We start from the raw sequence: 20,904 nt of genomic DNA, 5'->3' as shown, positions 1-20,904 counted from the left end.
GAAATGTGTTTTTTAAGATGGCGGTCACGGCGGCCATCTTGGATTTCGGACCGACCCGAAAAATAACAACACTTGGTCGGCATCATATCAGGATCATTTCAGGCAAATTTCAGCTCAATAGCACTGGTGGAACATGAGAAGAAGTTTAAAATGTGTTTTCAAAATGGTGGCTATGGCGGCCATCTTGGATTTCGGACCGACCCGAAAAATAACAACACTTGGTCGGCATCATATCAGGATCATTTCAGGCAAGTTTCAGCTCAATCCCACAGGTGGAACTTGAGAAGAAGTTTGAAATGTGAAAAGTTTACGCACGGCGCACGGCGGACGGCGCACGACGACGGTCAAAGCATGATGACTATAGGTCATCCTGACCCTTCGGGTCAGATGACCTAACAAGAAATATCTTTAAAAAAGATAAACGGCATAGTTTTAATGTTGGTGGTTATTAATATAAAACTGCTGGTGAAATCAATGAACGAACTATTGTGTTTCAGCACAGATGACAAAATTATATCAGTTTGAATCATTTTGGTGATAATAGGACTGGATTTGAATCAGGAATATAATCTTATTTATGTGTCATTTGAAAATATACATCCGCTTATTTAGCTTGCACTCAATCTTAACTTTGTTTCGTTTTTAACTGCGTATCTGCATTTTGCATTGACCGCTACATTGACCAATCACATACTTCATCTTGACCAGTAACGCCACCTGTCTCGTCATATCCGGGCCAAAAGAATAGTATACGGCTATGCCGAAAAATTCTGGACAAGAAAAGTTGAGAAACTAGCTGAGTATCACAAGCTATGAAAAGCAAATTAAAATAGTTGATAGTACATGTTATGTTATTGTCAGCCACATCAAAAATCATTTTTATACAAATTTATTTGATAAATACAATAATTATTTCCTGCAGTTTCCCATATAAAATTTTAAATAAACATGGAATGTGTGACAATGGATTATCTCCCTTGTCAGATACTCAAGGAACCAGTGACAATGGATTATCTCCCTTGTCAGATACTTAAGGAACCTGTGACAATGGATTATCTCCCTTGTCAGATACTTAAGGAACCTGTGACAATGTATTATCTCCCTTGTCAGATACTTAAGGAAAGTGTGACAGTGGAATATGGGGGTTGATTGATATGTTGTGAACCTCATATAGAAGGAGGTACTCAAGGATGTTCTTTTTAAGTCCTACTATTCTCTGACTATATAGGGCCATGTTCCTAAGGACTGGTCTTATTTGGTTAGTTTATATTGACAAGGTCGCACTCTAAATTAAACAAGACAAGCAACTTTTGCAAAATGGACAAAATTGTTCCAGAGAAGAAGTTGTTAATATCATTAAAGGATACATTACTGAAGTATGTATACTTTTGATATTTAAACACATGCACACACACACTTCTGACATTAGTATTACACCTTGTAGATATAGTAGAGAAGGGGCTAGTATTTTCTTCCTAAATACTCACCAGATGAAATCAACACCGATATCAGACTAGGGGAGGTAACTATGTCAGAAACTGGGGGACATCACTGGTGCAGATGGGCGATATCAGGCTAGGGGATGTAACTATGTCAGAAATATCAGGCTAGGGGAGGTAAGTATGTCAGAAATATCAGGCTAGGCAAGGTAATTGTGTCAGAAACAGGGGGCCCATCACCTGTACAGATAGGCAATGTCAGGCTAGGGGAGGTAATTGTGTCAGAAATGTCAGGCTATGGGAGGTAACTTTGTCAGAAACTTGGTGACACATCACTTGTTCAGATGGGCGATGTCTGGCTAGGGAAGGTAACTGTATCAGAAACTGGGGGACACATCACTTGTACAGATGGGAAGGCTAGGGGACAGGGGTCGACATTAACGCTTGTCCGGTTGTCCGGTACCAGACGAAATTGATGTCGGACAAGTGAAATCATTAAAGTACTTGTCCGACGGGACAAGTAACAAATCTGTCATTGTGTTTTATTTATGTTATATTCTGAAGTCAAAACTGATTCAATACTCACTGTAAAATGAGTAAAAACTCCTTTAAATTGTGTTAAACATCGAACAGAAGTGAGTTGATCATGCTTATTAAAGCTTCATTCGGAACTACATAGAAATGATGGTAGACTTCCGAGGGCTCTCGAAAACATGTAATCGGTATCACTAGTATGTTTGAAACGCATGCGAATGCTGTACATGTGAGAGCATTGATACTACGACAGATACCGTCTGCTGGAATCGTAATAAAAATGAATCAGTTTTGATATAATTAAGGAGGCTACAGATGAAGCAAACTACGGGGCCCTAGAAAACGGTGACATGTTTTAATGTTTTCACAGTAGTAAGTTTGTTTATAGTTTAGTCCAACAGTTCTTCATGAAAGTTTATTATTTTAAAGTACTTCATTCATCTGCTTTTAGGTAAAAAAAGGATGGTTTAGTAAAACTTAAATAACTTGTAATAATACTTTCTTGCTGTTTTATTGTTGTTAGTAATTATTATGAGTCGAAATTATGGCTTGCAGTGCTTACCTCTACTTTATAATAAATCATCTCGCTGTTTACACATAACAGATGGAAAGTAGAAACACATGTAGGACAAGTGATTATTTCATTCGGACAAGTGAATCTATCTATCACTTGGGACAAGTGCAGAAAAAAGTTAATGTCGACCCCTGGGGGAGGTAACTATGTCAGAAACTGCGGACACATTACTTGTACAGATGAGCGATGTCAGGTTAGGGGAGGTTACTGTGTCAGAAACTCGGGGACACATCACTTGTACAGATGGGAGATATCAGGCTAGGGGAGGTTACTGTGTCAGAAACTGGGGGACACTTCACTTGTAGAGATGGGCGATGTCAGAATAGGGGAGGTAACTGTGTCAGAAATGTCTGTCTAGGGGAGGTAACTGTGTCAGAAACTCGGGGACACATCACTTGTGCAGATGGGCCATGTCAGGCTAGGGGAGGTAACTGTGTCAGAAACTGGGTGACACATCAGGGCTTTTTCTCATTGGTTTGGGATTGGGCCTTTTTGTTTCATTTTGGGAAGAAAATCGGTGAATTGGGGAAAAAATTTCAGGAGTAAACTACAAATTTCGGGAAAAAAAAAAAAATTCCAATTGGGAATGGGGCCCATTAACGGCCCCAAAAAGCCCAGCACATATATTTTCATTAAATAGATTGTGTGTTTATCCTCAAAATGTATAGCTAATCACTAAAATATTGTGACGTAGCTATAGGGAATTTGCATTTAGCTTAATTGGTAGAATGTCAGACTGGCAGTTAAAGCAAGTGGTAGTAGTAATGGAGGCACCAGCTGTATACTCACTTACTTGTTACATTTATACTACTAACCACTTCAAATGCAAGCTATAAAGGATAATATTTACATTTGTCTGGCATTGTCATTATATAGTCTGGTTGAGAGCTCTGGCATTGATGTACGTTTAAATGCCATCCATCACGCGCTACACTTATCAACGTTTTATTTTTATTTATTTTTATTTATATTTTATTTATACAACACAAACCGGAACAACAATATCCAGGATAATCAAGTTTAACGACTTATTACTTTGCCTACATTATTTGTTATAAAAATTATGCCATTTGCGTATTATGTTGATGATAAAATGATTAACAATAAATTTTTTTAATTTTCCATGAACTATTTTGTTTGCCAGAAAGCACGGCATCATGTTTTGGCTGTTCCAACGACTGACAAAAAATCTGCTGACTGTCAGTAAGGCAGGAATTATGATTTTTAAATATGAATTATAGCATTTAAGAAATAAAAAAAGTAAAAGGAATGTAAATATAAGAATTGAACTGTTTTTGTATGGTATTTATGATCTATTTGAATGCCAGAGCTTTGCAAACAAACAAATCAAACAAACAAAAGTTGTTTGCTTGCAAAGCTCTGGCATTCAAATACATAATGCAGATCTTAAATACAATACAAAAACAGTTCAATGCTTAATAAACAGGCTCTGTTGGAGTTAGAATCTGGGTTGATATGTGGTGTTCAGGGGCAGCCATATTTAAAAATGGGGACTAATGTGGCATTAATCATTTGTATGATATAGTGGAGAGGAGAAAATGTAGAGGCCAGACGGGGTTCGAATCCGGGACCTCCAAACACTAGCCGGATGCTCTACCGATTGAGCTACCTGGTCACTGATGATCGGCCCTGTCCCGCTACAAATATATAGTGATACATTGACCATATAGCTTTTGAGGAATTTCCAAAAGCTTTTGCTAGATAAATGAAAAAAAATAATTATATAACCAGTCAGATATACAGAGGGTTAATTGAGGGTTTGATCCCCTATACCATAAATATAAGGCATGTGTTATGTCATCTAATTTCATTTTATCTGCACTAAAATCTCAGTGACACCAAATGGTGTCAGAAAATTCCATGTTTTCATATAGTAGTGTCATCTGGCCCACACATGGTGTTAAGGCCAGAAAAAAAACTTGGGCTACTCACTTACCTGTTATAATTATATAACCTGTCAGTTATATCTTTATAACAGCAATCCTATCAAGTACGTGTTAAACAGCAAGTTGGTGCAGAAAGAGATTGGTACAACATGCTCTATGTACATTATATACTTATATTGTCAATACATCAAAGCTGAATGTAGCTCTGTAATAAGATAAGAAATGTCACCTTTAGTTGGTAAAAAAAATAACAGTCACCTATTCAGTCGACCTCATTAACATTTCGTGGAGGATATAGAAAGCCCATCATCACGAAAAACAACGACTGGGGGATGCTGACCATTAATACGATGCTGGACCATTTGCGAATGGTCCTTGCTAATAATAACTCTACTCCGTCAATATTGAGACAAGGTCTTAGATAAGCAACAGCAATCAAGAAATGAAACTAACCTTGTTTATTCCTAATTTTCACTAATTTTCAAAATAAATCCGATCACATAGTTTCTGTAATAAATTACCCCTAATTACGGCCCCAAGTGCATTCGATGTTGACAAGGCGCTTTATGTCACTCACTTTTACAGCGAGCGAGTATAAAATCTAAAAACATTATACATACACAATCAATTCAACAACAATGCATGCATTTCGAAAATCTGATAATGAAATAACATGGAATTTAGTGCATACCATGTAAGCTACATCGAGTCAAAGTATAAGATGATTTTTCGAAGTGATGATCAGCGTGTCTTCTTCGTGTGGAATTTACTGATTTACTGGCGAGGTAACCCGAACGTTGAAAATTGGTTCCGAACGGCAAAAAAGAGGTCCCATAGGGGTAAAGGAAATCAAAGGCGATATTACCCTTTATGTACCCATTATGATGATTATGGATATGTGCCAAGATTACTGATCGAGGCAGTTGTGTAAATATTGATGAGCTGTACATATCTTAAGTTAGGCCTCTTCGTCAAGTTAGGTGTATCTGTTTTAAAATATAACAACTTTCATTTAGTCTTATAGTCTATTTTATATTTAATATGATCAAGAGTAACGACCTACCATAGCCATAATATGGAAGCCTTCAGTTTCCCATTCCGAGGGTCTGACTCTCACTTACCGGTATGAAGTGCAGCGACTTCCGTTTAGCATACATATTATATTGATATCATTTGGCTTATGACTCCAGAAATTGAAATTATATATGTATATCAAAAAGCAAATTAAATTTTGCCGTTTACAAAAATACTTAAATCTTTTATACACTGTATCTATATTTGTTTATCCAAAATTGAGTTTCCTCTTTCCCGTCCCTCTTGCCTCAAGAAGATATGATAGAAAAGTTCAAAAAATTCCATCCCTCCTCATTGACCCTCTGGTTGTCTATTGATATTTATTTTTTATTCGCGTTCGACGAGAACAGAGACTATTAGTAATCTGAAACGCGGCCATTGAATTTTCGAGGGATTTTAGAATGTATGATTGTATTACCGTTGTAAGGGTAAGTAATTAAAGATGTCATTTATACTTATCAAAGTCCTTGGCAATATGATCATCAGATTCACTTATTTCTTATTTAATACATCAAGCCCATTGTCAAATCCTCATGTACTCTTCTCCCTCTTATTCAACAATTCTTTCTCCACACTGACTTTTATTCCTTTCTTTAATTTCTTCTCTCTCTTGTTCTTTCTTTCATAAATACAGTACATACCAATTTAATTAAAGCTACATTGTAGATAATTTATATATCATCTTCAATATACTGTTGAATTTTCACTAATTATGAAGAATGGAAGGATTGTATGTATGATGTATGGATAAATTGAATTGTAAATGTATTATGTACTGTTGAAAAATCTTCAAAAATTTAAAAAAAAATGAAGAAAAAAAGATATCATTTATCTATATTCTATGATACCCAAACTATACAATACATGACTTGACTTTATGCTCCATCCTTACTAGTATTTGTAATAGTTCAAGAAACTTGCATCTTAACGACAGCTTAAGTAAATGAAAACACTCCACTTTTCAATCGTTTCCGCTCTTATATAGTAAATGTGAAAGAGTGAAAGTAAAGCAGTAAAGTATTATTTTTATCCAGAAGAATATGTGAGGCAGTGGGATTACTGGTATATGATATTATAATTACGTATGTTTTTGGTGTCTTTACGGCAATATATCACTTGCCCTCAAATCTCTGGGTTGCGAGTTCGAAACCCACGCGGGGCAGTTGCCTGGTACTGACCGTAGGTCGGTGGTTTTTCTCCGGGTACTCCGGCTTTCCTCCACCTCCAAAACCTGACACGTCCTTAAATGACCCTGGCTGTTAATAGGACGTTAAACAAAATTAACCAAAATAGCTAGGTAATGTCAATGTGCTGGTTGGATTGTTGAGTATATTTTTCCCGTTCTTTATTGGCGTGGGATCTGTTTTCTGTCTCAACCTAGTGTCAGACAGTTTGTGTGCTTATTTTGACGTCACGATGATAGTATTTTTGGCGTCATTGCAAAAGTCCATTGAGTATCAGCATAACGATATCCATGTGGAACCAGGACTTTACCTCCATTGAAAGTTCTAGGGTGTCTTATGTCCATAGGATGTTCCCCAACTTCAACAAATTAAAGATAATTGGCAAAGAGAGCTAAAAACGCCAGTTAGAAATGGATAAACTTATTTTGGTTTACTAGTAGGTCCGAAGAAGAGCTGATTTGAAAGAATCTAGAGTAATTTGTGGGGTAAGCCATTCCAGTTGGCGATTGTTCTGGGAAAGAATGAGATGTTCTATCATGTGGTATACATGATGGGTAGAGTTATAAATAGAGTGGGAATTTCGAAAGATTTTTTCTCTACGGCCATTTAGGTCATGTTTGACTTAAAAAAAATAAATATTTAAGCCTTAAAATTGCGTCTTCTTCTGTTTGCTAAAGAGTGCCGCTCTAGGATGATTATCATATCTCCAGCACTAGAGCGGTTTCTAAAATGTCGGGCAGCTCTGCGTCAAACAATTTCAATCTTGTTTATGTCATTTCAAGTATGGATCCAAGACAGAACACAGCATGCTCTATTGCTGGTCTTACTAAGGGAAAGTATACGTGCGTTTTGACATTTTTGGAACCAATTATGTTTCTTCTTAAAAAGCCCAGGGCTGAATACGGGCTTCTCCCTTGAGATTTGACTAGATAGTTACTCCTAAGTATTTCGCTTCTGCAACATGATTTAGTCTATTTCCATGTAGTTTGTAGTTTGCACTGGGTTTTTATTGTTAGAGAGGGATAGGATGGAACATTTATCGGGATGGATGACATATCCCAACGGCTTTCCCAGAGTGACAACTTGTCTAGGTCTTAATGTAAGCTATCTGCATCTGACTTGGAACTCACTGTCAGATACACGACGGTATCGTCAGTAAAAAATCCGAACAGTAGATCTAGCGTTGGTGTTATTGGGAATGCCACTTATATAGAGAAGGAAAAGACCTTGGCCGATGACAGAGCCTTGAGGCACCCCTGATGTTACTTTGACGGGTTAAGATTTTTGGCCACCCACAAGTACACATTGTTCCGTCTGATAGTAAACTTTCTATCCATATTTTCACTTTATCATTTACTCCATAGTATCTAAGCTTGCGACAGAGAAGAACATGATTCCCTCTGTCAAACGCCTAAGAGAAGTCCATGATGAGGACATCGCTCTGCTTTCCATCATTTACAGTCTGTGATACGTCTTCTAAGAAATCTAAAATTAAGCTCACGACTCTCGCGTGATCTTAATTTACGGAAACCGTGGTGGAGTGGTTACAGGGTGCTATGGTTGTCAGCATGCTTCATAATGTTGGATAGTATAATGTGCTCTAGGATTTTACAGCATTCACAGTTTAATTGCACGAAGAACCTTTTATATATTTGTATATATAGGTCCCACATACGCTAACTTCTAACTTGGACTTTGCCAGAATTTAGTGATTTAGTTTCGGGTAGAGAATCATTTATTTGATGTAAATGATTATAAGTCTGTTTCTGTCACTAGGTTATATGTTTAGCCACAATCCCGTTTTTTCTTCATCGCCATTTCAATTTAGACACCAGGACAACAATTTAACCGAAATCCCAGTACTAACATTGATTTTTCGCCATAACAATTAACATTTTACTGCTTAAAAGGAGCATTAACATAAAACCATTACTTGAATGATATCGCGCAACTCTTAATTCCTTACTAAGATGCGGAAATCCTATTCTACAAATATGTAATACAGATATATTTGGGGAAAAAACGCTCAAATGCATAGCGAATTCAGCATAGGTATTGACAATGTCCACGGATGTTTGCACATTCAACAGGGGATTGTAATAACTATTTTAGACAGTTAAGTCACCGAAACATCCTCTGAACCCGTGCACATCAATTTAAGTAAAATAGATACGCTTAGAAAAAATATAGAGAATTTAGCTTGCCTTATTGGTCACCCTGCCGTTTCCGTGCCGAAACCACATGTCACACAGTAGCGCGTCCCCGAAACTGTGAGGCTGTTACAGTTTTTTTAGGAATCAGGACATTTTTTTTTCTTCTTAATGAAACGGTAAGTTTCACACTTTGAGAATTATGCAGGCAATACTTGTGATTCGAATTACGAAGGTAATTATTTCGGTTACGTTTGTAGTTTAAAATCGTTTTTATTTCTACGTCAGAATGACGTCAGTAATTAAGATTGATACATGACGTGTAACAACAGTATGTCACTTCAGGTCTGACAGTGTAGATTTAGCTAAATGTTGGAAACCACGAATTATGTCAATCGAAAGACGGTCTGCTTTAGTATTTAAAGTCTTTCCTTACAAATAAAATTATTCTTTTCAGGAATTTTAGCGGTCTGTCTATGAACATGACTAGTTCGGCTCACATGCGCAATATGCTAAATGGGGTAACAAGATTAAGCTAATACCCATAATGTACAGTGTACTTACTTTTTTGCTCACCTGGCCCGAAGGGTCAACATTTCTTTGTCCTGAACGCCTGAATTTATTTTTATGATATGTGGCCTGCAGCATTATTGGGCAAAGGAGATCGCATGTCATATAAATTGATGACGTGGTTCCCCTGGGGTCGGAGGGCAGGGCCACATACAGGAAATTGAAATAAATTCTTTAAATTCCTCCTAGTCCTGAATGGATTTTGATGACATTCGGAACAGAGTTAAATCCTTTAAATAGCTTCTAGTCCTGAGAGACTGAACGGAGGGTGTGGCTCCCCAGGGGCCAGAAAGGAGGGGTCCAATATGGAAAAGAGAGATGATTTTTAATCACCACAAGTCCTGAATGCCAGAATAGATTCTGATGAAATTTGGTCTGGAGCATTATTGAGAAAAGGAGATCTTATGTTCTGTAACTGGAGATTGTGGCTCTATTCGGGCTGAAGGGCGGCGGGGCCCAATAGGGGAAGTAGACGTAACTCCTTTAAATCGCTACTAGTCCTGAACGACTGAATGGATTTTGAGGAAATTTGGTCCAGACCATTATCCAGCAAATGAGACCAGGTGTTATATAAATGATGGGTGTTGCTTCCCCGGGGCCAGAGAGGTGGGGCCTAGCATGGGAAATACAGCGAAACAAATTTAAAATCCTCCTTCTTCCGATTTTCTTCTTTAAGAATGACAGGATTAGGTCGACATTTGACCCATTGTTTGGTGAGACAGCTCAAAGAAATAAAAATAGGAAAATATTGGTAATATAACTTATATGAGAGTACTTTTGCCATGATTACCGAAATATCCAGGTGATCGATGCAGGCCCTCTGGTTCTCTTGTTTATTGAGGAATTAAATCGTTTGTAAAATGATTTGTTTTTCAAATTTGGTAAGGGTATACTTTTTTCTTCCACTATCCTTAAATATACAGTAAAACTCGTTTGTAATGAACTCCAAGGGACCAGGAAATTTAATTCGTTATACAAGTAGTTCGTTATATAGATAGAACGAATGGAAACAAAAAATGATACAGATTTCGTTATACGTGTTGATTGAATAGCATTAGTCCAGATACGGTAAACCTCCGTCAGTTTGAATCGGCGGATTGTTCGAACGCATATTCTTTCCAATAAAAACAATAGTTTTCTAGCTAGTCGTAGTTCGAACTCTGGTAGTTTATAACTGACACTATTTCAGATATTCCGAACTTGTCAAATGAAGAACGTAAAGTAAGATTTTTTTCGGCAAACTCCATTGAAAGCTCACGGCAATCGACACCGGAAAAGACTTTGATCAACAGACACGTTTAGGGTAGTGGGTCATACGTATGATCGCAGTACCCCTAGTAGAACACGATTTCATCAATCATTCGATACTACTGATAATCAGGACCTTGTACTATTCTGGGGTACTGACCACAGGACCTTGTACCATTCTGGGTTATTGACCACAGGACCTTGTACCATTCTGGGTTACTGATAATCAGGACCTTGTACTATTCTGGGTTACTGATCACAGGACCTTGTACCATTCTGGGTTACTGATCACAGGATCTTGTACCGTTCTGGGTTACTGACCACAGGACCTTGTACCATTCTCGGGTTACTGATCACAGGACCTTGTACCATTCTGGGTTACTGATCACAGGACCTTGTATCATTCTGGGTTACTGATGACCAGGACCTTGTACCATTCTGGGTTACTGATGACCAGGACCTTGTACCATTCTGGGTTACTGATCACAGGACCTTGTACCATTCTGGGTTACTGATCACAGGACCTTGTACCATTCTGGGTTACTGATGACCAGGACCTTGTACCACTCTGGGTTACTGATGACCAGGGCCTTGTACCATTCTGGGTTACTGATAATCAGGACCTTGTACTATTCTGGGTTACTGATCACAGGACCTTGTACCATTCTGGGTTACTGATCACAGGATCTTGTACCGTTCTGGGTTACTGACCACAGGACCTTGTACCATTCTCGGGTTACTGATCACAGGACCTTGTACCATTCTGGGTTACTGATCACAGGACCTTGTATCATTCTGGGTTACTGATGACCAGGACCTTGTACCATTCTGGGTTACTGATGACCAGGACCTTGTACCATTCTGGGTTACTGATCACAGGACCTTGTACCATTCTGGGTTACTGATCACAGGACCTTGTACCATTCTGGGTTACTGATGACCAGGGCCTTGTACCATTCTGGGTTACTGATGACCAGGACCTTGTACCATTCTGGGTTACTGATGACCAGGACCTTGTACCATTCTGGGTTACTGATCACAGGACCTTGTACCATTCTGGGTTACTGATGACAGGACCTTGTATCATTCTGGGTTACTGATGACAGGACCTTGTACCATTCTGGGTTACTGACCACAGGACCTTGTACCATTCTGGGTTATTGACCACAGGACCTTGTACCATTCTGGGTTACTGATGACCAGGACCTTGTACCATTCTGGGTTACTGATGACCAGGACCTTGTACCACTCTGGGTTACTGATAATCAGGACCTTGTACCATTCTGGGTTACTGATCCCAGGACCTTGTACCATTCTGGGTTACTGATGACCAGGACCTTGTACCATTCTGGGTTACTGACCACAGGACCTTGTACCATTCTCGGGTTACTGATCACAGGACCTTGTACCATTCTGGGTTACTGATCACAGGACCTTGTATCATTCTGGGTTACTGATGACCAGGACCTTGTACCATTCTGGGTTACTGATGACCAGGACCTTGTACCATTCTGGGTTACTGATCACAGGACCTTGTACCATTCTGGGTTACTGATCACAGGACCTTGTACCATTCTGGGTTACTGATGACCAGGGCCTTGTACCATTCTGGGTTACTGATGACCAGGACCTTGTACCATTCTGGGTTACTGATGACCAGGACCTTGTACCATTCTGGGTTACTGATCACAGGACCTTGTACCATTCTGGGTTACTGATGACAGGACCTTGTATCATTCTGGGTTACTGATGACAGGACCTTGTACCATTCTGGGTTACTGACCACAGGACCTTGTACCATTCTGGGTTATTGACCACAGGACCTTGTACCATTCTGGGTTACTGATGACCAGGACCTTGTACCATTCTGGGTTACTGATGACCAGGACCTTGTACCACTCTGGGTTACTGATAATCAGGACCTTGTACCATTCTGGGTTACTGATCCCAGGACCTTGTACCATTCTGGGTTACTGATGACCAGGACCTTGTACCATTCTGGGTTACTGACCACAGGACCTTGTACCATTCTGGGTTATTGACCACAGGACCTTGTACCATTCTGGGTTACTGATGACCAGGGCCTTGTACCATTCTGGGTTACTGATGACCAGGACCTTGTACCATTCTGGGTTACTGATGACCAGGACCTTGTACCATTCTGGGTTACTGATCACAGGACCTTGTACCATTCTGGGTTACTGATGACAGGACCTTGTATCATTCTGGGTTACTGACCACAGGACCTTGTACCATTCTGGGTTATTGACCACAGGACCTTGTACCATTCTGGGGTACTGATAATCAGGACCTTGTATCATTCTGGGTTACTGATGACAGGACCTTGTACCATTCTGGGTTACTGATGACAGGACCTTGTACCATTCTGGGGTACTGATAATCAGGACTTGTATCATTCTGGGTTACTGATGACAGGACCTTGTACCATTCTGGGTTACTGATGACAGGACCTTGTACCATTCTGGGGTACTGATAATCAGGACTTGTATCATTCTGGGTTACTGATGACAGGACCTTGTACCATTCTGGGTTACTGATGACAGGACCTTGTACCATTCTGGGGTACTGATAATCAGGACTTGTATCATTCTGGGTTACTGATCACAGGACCTCGTACCATTCTCGGGTACTGATGACAGGACCTTGTACCATTCTGGGGTACTGATCACAGGACCTTGTACCATTCTGGGGTACGATCACAGGACCTTGTACCATTCTTGGTTACTGATGACCAGGACCTTGTACCTTTCTGGGGTACTGATCACAGGACCTTGTACCATTCTGGGTTATTGACCACAGGACCTTGTACCATTCTGGGTTACTGATGACCAGGACCTTGTACCATTCTTGGTTACTGATGACCAGGACCTTGTACCATTCTGGGTTACTGACCACAGGACCTTGTACCGTTCTGGGGTACGATCACAGGACCTTGTACCGTTCTGGGGTACGATCACAGGACCTTGTACCATTCTGGGGTACGATCACAGGACCTTGTACCATTCTGGGTTACTGATCCCAGGACCTTGTACCATTCTGGGTTACTGATCACAGGACCTTGTACCATTCTGGGTTATTGACCACAGGACCTTGTACCATTCTGGGGTACGATCACAGGACCTTGTACCATTCTGGGGTACTGATCACAGGACCTTGTACCATTCTGGGGTACTGATCACAGGACCTTGTACCATTCTGGGTTACTGATGACCAGGATCTTGTACCATTCTGGGTTACTGATGACCAGGACCTTGTACCATTCTGGGTTAAACTTTAAGACTACTTGTCTGGGGTATTTCCTTGAATTTGCCAAAATCATGCTTCATCTGTGTCAGTAAATATTCATTAGGTAATCAGAAGTGTTATCCATAGATTTCAGACAGTCTTTTAAGTCTTTTATGTGTAGATGACGGACAAGGCCCAGGAGCATGCTACTTGTGGATTCCGGCCAATTTGAGGGGTATCTTTTAGTTTAACTCGGCCTTATTTTTGTTCTACGACTCCTTTGTCAAGTTTGTTCTACCTTATTTTTTTTACAAAGGCTTTTAATGATTTTTATCTTTGCCATTTTAATTTCCCAACAAATACTCATTTCGAGTGTGAAATCTAATTCTGTGTGGAGAATCATTTTGGCATAAATGTGATTTTCCATTTAACTTCTGGCACTCTTTACATTTCCTCATTTGTAATGTTATGCTGAATTTCTTATTCATTTTTTTATTAAATAGTCGAGATTTGCCCCAATTTCAAGGCATCAGTAACTGTTCCTCCCAGTGAAATACCTTCATGTACATGTATATCGGTACATTTGTGTCCTGGCTGTCTTATTCAACATTCTCTGTTAGATATTGTTATCATACAATGGCGAAAACATTTACCCATTGTCAGATTAATGCAACATAAAAACAAAACAAAATTTGTAATCTTTCAGAAATTGTATTGTTCAAAATGCATTGGTGAAACTGAATACAAGGGACACAACTCTCTCACTAGTATAACTGGAATGACAGGTTTTCCTGTGTTATATTACATTAGTAGGCACACCATAGTCACACCTAAATCTGCCCCATCCACCCTACTCACCAGGACCCCTTATTCCATCAAGTCCTCCAGGGAGCCAGCATGGAGTTGGTATACAGAGATGATTAAATAAAACAATTAAGATTTGTATAAGATGTGATACTGTGTTGAGCATCGTGATACCTTAATACATCTTTCCTGGCCAAAGGTTACAATCCAGTTTCCTAACAAACTTGTTTGGGATCAAATCTTTGGTCAGCAAAGATGGGTATAGCAGTGGTGAATTTGAATTGCCGCACTCATAGTAACCCTGACTGTCAGAACTGAACCAAGCCGCACTCATAGTAACCCTGACTGTCAGAACTGAACCAAGCCGCACTCATAGTAACACTGACTGTCAGAACTGAACCAAGCCGTACTCATAGTAACCCTGTCAGAACTGAACCAAGCCGTACTCATAGTAACCCTGACTATCAGAACTGAACCAAGCCGTACTCATAGTAACCCTGACTATCAGAACTGAACCAAGCTGTACTCATAGTAACCCTGTCAGAACTGAACCAAGCCGTACTCGTAGTAACCCTGACTGTCAGAACTGAACCAAGTCGTACTCATAGTAACCTGACTGTCAGAACTGAACCAAGTCGTACTCATAGTAACCTGACTGTCAGAACTGAACCAAGCCGTACTCATAGTAACTCTGACTGTCAGAACTGAACCAAGCCGTACTCATAGTAACCCTGACTATCAGAACTGAACCAAGCCGTACTCGTAGTAACTCTGACTGTCAGAACTGAACCAAGCCGTACTCATAGTAACCCTGACTATCAGAACTGAACCAAGCCGTACTCGTAGTAACTCTGACTGTCAGAACTGAACCAAGCCGTACTCATAGTAACCCTGACTATCAGAACTGAACCAAGCCGTACTCGTAGTAACTCTGACTATCAGAACTGAACCAAGCCGTACTCATAGTAACACTGACTGTCAGAACTGAACCAAGCCGTACTCGTAGTAACACTGACTGTCAATACTGAACCAAACCGCACTTGTAGTAAACCCTGACTATCAGAACTGAACCAAGCCGCACTCCTAGTAAACGCTGACTGAACCAAGCCGTACTCATAGTAACCCTGTCAGAACTGAACCAAGTCAAAAACTGAGAGCTTGACAAAGTTCAATTCATAGTTATTGGACAACTTTCGGACCTAGAACCACCCAAATCACAGCCATCTGATAAACAGTATACTTGGAGCTGAAATAGACTGAATTGGGGAAACAAACCCAAATAAATACAAACATTCTAAATTTGGCTTTGCCTTCAAACAATTTTCACTACACATAGCAAGTCTAAGGACACGTAACACATACATAATCAAAGTTAACACCTTGCATTGACAATGGCTAAAAGATTCAATAGAGAAAAAGAGACCAGAGTTAAAAAAAAATCTGAGAACTGAATTGCCCAGATAACAGTAGAATTTCACAGAAACAAATGTGAATGGGATGATATAGTTTTCAATTTCAAATACAATGCACATTATGACACATGTTTAAGTGATTGACAATGGCGCCAACAGTAATGCTCCTAAAACATAATAATCATCAGATGTCTATAATACATTGGAGTATCGTGTTCAGTCTCCATGGTAATGGCCTATATTCCATTATCCATCAGATGAAATATAAAAATAAATCAATTCTGGACTTGAGTGTTGAAGGCGGTCACAATGTTTTCACATACACATGTATATCAAAAGTATATGAAATGACCTTATCAATCTTGTGTAAAAATAATCTTGTAACTTTTTATATTCAATACTATATATTGTACACTTGGTAAATTGCCACATAAAGTGTGACAAATGTTGAGTTTATCACTGTATCTATCCTGTAATAAGCCCAGGGAGCAAAAAAAAACAAAAAAAAACTACGAAGTAAGAAAATAGCATTTGTTAGCATTTTCAATGAATTGCAATAGGTATTGGTGGGCTTATCACCAGGCATGGGCTTATTACCAGACATGGGCTTATTGCCAGACATGGGCTTATTACCAGACATGGGCTTATTACCAGACATGAGCTTATTACCAGTCATGGGCTTATAACCAGACATGGGCTTATTACCAGGCACAAGCTTATTATCAGGCATGGGCTTATTACCAGACATGGGCTTATTACCAGACATGGACTTATTACCAGGCATGGGCTTATTACCAGACATGGACTTATTACCAGGCACAGGCTTATTATTAGGCACCGGCTTATTACCAGACATGAACTTATTACCAGACATGAGCTTATTACCAGTCATGGGCTTATAACCAGACATGGGCTTATTACCAGGCACAAGCTTATTATCAGGCATGGGCTTATTACCAGACATGGGCTTATTACCAGACATGGACTTATTACCAGGCATGGGCTTATTACCAGACATGGACTTATTACCAGGCACAGGCTTATTACCAGACATGGTCTTATTACCAGGCACAGGCTTATTACCAGACATGGGCTTATTACCAGACATGGGCTTATCACCAGACATGGACTTATTACCAGGCACAGGCTTATCACCAGACATGGACTTATTACCAGGCACAGGCTTATTACCAGACATGGTCTTATTACCAGGCACAGGCTTATCACCAGACATGGGCTTATTACCAGACATGGACTTATTATCAGGCATGGGCTTATTACCAGACATGGACTTATTACCAGGCATGGACTTATTACCAGACATGGACTTATTACCAGACATAGGTTTATCACCAGACATGGACTTATCACCAGACATGGGCTTATTACCAGACATGGGCTTATTACCAGACATGGACTTATTACCAGACATGGGCTTATTACCAGACATGGGCTTATTACCAGGCACAGGCTTATTACCAGACATGGGCTTATTGCAGGATAAATATGTTAAGTATACAGGAGCTTGACACTCTTATGCTCCTCACAGTAATATCAGAGAGTATTAAGATTCTATATCACAGCCCTTTTGTAAAATTTCATATTTACAAAGGCTTACCTTGAAAAGTTGTGTCACAACAAGTGGAATTGTTTTTCCTTCTATACTGATCAACTATTTACATCCATATATAATCTCTTAATCATATCAATCGTTCCTTTCCACGCATACACACGTCTTCCCTTTACATATACATAGGGCACTTTCACATTTAATCAGACAAAATGGCTGGACCAATGTACATGAAAGAGTGACTTGCTATTCACATCTGGAGAAGTCTGGGGAAATACTGTAATTCCTGTTCTGATGGTTCAAATTTTATGCAGTGTTACAAACAAAATTATGCAAAACTGATTTTTTTTTTTGCAGCAAAAAAAAAACCAGTTTTGTAAAAAAAATCATTTTTAGTTTCTTGTTTTGCATTTTATTTTATTCTACAGCCAAAAATAAACCTCATAGAAAAAGAGTAACAACCTTAATGAGATATAAAAGTTTGGCCCTGTTGACTAGGGCAAACTGAGATCTACTGTACCTGGATCAACTTAAGTCTATTTGTTCTAAGTTCAGTTTACTTGGACATTTACAATTTGAGGTGGTTTGTGCCTTCTTGTCTAAATAAATGAAAATGGCCCTACTACAACTTATTGGTTGTTTTCCCTTTAAGAGAGATAGCTATAATAGTTTGCATTGCATCTCGTCCAATAAATTATTCATTGTCTAATATACATGGCAAGCACTAAGTTTTATACATCACAACAGATAACATTATATATCCATTGTCTAGCAAGCAAAGCGATAACTCTATATATAACAATACAGTAATCACGTCATTTATAGGCTGAAAGGTCCCCCATACCCAGATAGCATTTTACTTCTTATCAGATTTGACAGATCACCTAAGTTACAGCGATTTGACAGATCACCTAAGTTACAGTGATTTGACAGATCACCTAAGTTACAGCGATTTGACAGATCACCTAAGTTACAGCGATTTGACAGATCACCTACGTTACAGCAGAACGGGCAGTAAATAGTCTATATCTTATCAGTAACAGTTTACAGGGAAATCTAGCCCGAGTTTCCTCTGACCATGACACAATGTCATGTGTCAGGGACAGAGGAAACTTGGGCTAAGGGGAATCAGGACTTTCAGTAATGACCCTTGGCATTTAGCAGTTTTCAGTTGTCAAATCATCTTTGGCCTTAGATGAAAATGGAACTATCGCTTATTTCAATGATCAATAAATAGAGTGATTTTCACCAGGGGCTGTGGATGATGTCAAATCACCTTTTCTAGAAATTTGAAGGATAAAACATATACATATGTATATCACATGAACAAGTCCCTTCAAACCCCTGAGTACAAAGTAATCATGGGAAGCCGAAAGAAACTCTACTGAGAATCCAGGGTATATCTGCGTAATAGGATGAATTAAGATGACAGTTGGTCACCATATAATAGGATGTCTGTAATATAAGTAGGTGAACTGTTCATCTGGAATATATCTGGACACAAATATTTCTATATCTGGACACATATATTTCTATCTTATTTATCACATATTTTTTTTAAATCAACATGAGCTCTCCTATGCATAATACTTTGAGCGTTTCATACAACAAATCTGTACAATGAAATGGCAAATCACATTTACTTTTGGACTTTTTTGGCTTTAAATCATTCTGAAAATGAATTCAAAGGGGAGATAACTTTTACTAAGAAAAAAAATTACAATAATTTTTGTTGCTGTGAATAATAAGGATACTGATTTATAAATAAAACCGTGATTCTAACTCAGAATTGATAAAACATGGGTAAGTTATTAACAAGATAGACTTACATGGAGACCAGGACAGGGGAGAGTAAAACCAGGTGTTTCGTTAACTTCCCTGTTTGAAGAATAAAAACATACAAAAATGTTGTTGGTGGTTTGTATGGTATAAGTGTGTTGATTTGATGAAGGTCTCTAATAGGAATCTGTCTGTACACTCAAAGACAACATATAAATCAATAAGAGAATGCCCAATCTAGTAATGTATATCACAATATTTTATAGGAAAAATAGGTTAAAGGAGCCAAGGTTCAGTTTAAAAATCTGGTCCCCGATCGGTCACACTCAAACTCTTTACCGGTATGAAAGTCTCCGAATCAATTGGACAGGTTTTACATACATTCACTCACATAATTATACACAAGTCAAAATAAAAATGTTTTTCAATGAATGAAATCAACGTATACAGACAAGTTCATACATATACACATTGGGAACATTAAATAAACACAAGCTTCATTAACATATATCAGTATATTACGATCAGCGGACTTGTTTACTTACAAGGCCATTTGTGTGAGTATTTGTTTGAATATTGCAATCAAAGACTGTCTATTCCACAAGCAAACTGTGTTGGACCAACACTTTATTACAAAGTCAATTATAATTTTAGTTCCACAAATGTCACTGGCCTACTTCAAGAGTCAACTATTTATGCTACTCAGGCTGTTCCATCTAATGTGACTACATATGGGCTGTTCCATCTAATGTGACTACATATGGGCTGTTCCATCTAATGTGACTACATATGGGCTGTTCCATCTAATGTGACTACATATGGGCTGTTCCATCTAATGTGACTACATATGGGCTGTTCCATCTAATGTGACTACATATGGGCTGTTCCATCTAATGTGACTACATATGGGCTGTTCCATCTAATGTGACTACATATGGGCTGTTCCATCTAATGTGACTACATATGGGCTGTTCCATCTAATGTGACCACATATGGGCTGTTCCATCTAATGTGACCACATATGGGCTGTTCCATCTAATGTGACTACATATGGGCTGTTCCATCTAATGTGACTACATATGGGCTGTTCCATCTAATGTGATTACATAGGGGCTGTTCCATCTAATGTGATTACATATGGGCTGTTCCATCTAATGTGACTACATATGCGTATAAATAACAACCAATCACTGCTTCCAAATAGTGTCACAAGTGTAAATGGAGTCTTCGACTAGTTTTTGTAGTCTGACCAAAGGAAATTGATCGTTGAGCAAAAGATGACAAGATATATTTGGTGTTTCTCTTCATATCTACCATCGTCACTACAGTTAACGCTTGAAGTAGGCCACTCTCAGAAATTTAACCAAGGGGAGATAATTTTACATGCACTGTTAGGGGGAATGTGATTTTGCA

The 20,904-nt window shown here is 38.9% G+C and overlaps 1 protein-coding gene and 1 long non-coding RNA gene across 3 annotated transcripts in view; both read right to left on the bottom strand.

Annotated features, from left to right (window-relative positions):
* The window catches only part of LOC117339159 (protein FAM53A-like), a 70,105-nt gene extending 64,872 nt beyond the window's left edge, over positions 1-5,233 (bottom strand). The window contains exon 1 of the mRNA XM_033900582.1: positions 5,146-5,233. The gene's annotated coding sequence lies outside the window, so the exon portion shown is untranslated. The remainder of the gene's footprint in view (positions 1-5,145) is intronic.
* Positions 5,234-14,621: 9,388 nt separating this feature from the next.
* On the bottom strand, positions 14,622-16,835 carry LOC117339415. Of its 2 annotated transcripts, none has more exons than XR_004535188.1 (2): positions 15,343-16,835; positions 14,622-15,267 (listed from the first exon to the last, which is right to left on the bottom strand). It is a non-coding gene; the product is annotated as an uncharacterized LOC117339415 (long non-coding RNA). The 2 variants fall into 2 exon arrangements; XR_004535189.1 differs by having other exon boundaries at positions 15,382-16,835.
* Between the last annotated feature and the right edge of the window lie 4,069 nt (positions 16,836-20,904).

Source organism: Pecten maximus, chromosome 12 (genome assembly GCF_902652985.1).
Source record: "Pecten maximus chromosome 12, xPecMax1.1, whole genome shotgun sequence".
NCBI classification, from domain to species: Eukaryota; Metazoa; Mollusca; class Bivalvia; order Pectinida; family Pectinidae; genus Pecten; species Pecten maximus.
The sequence above is the reverse complement of the archived record's forward strand: the minus strand, read 5'-3'. Positions and strand labels throughout refer to the sequence as shown.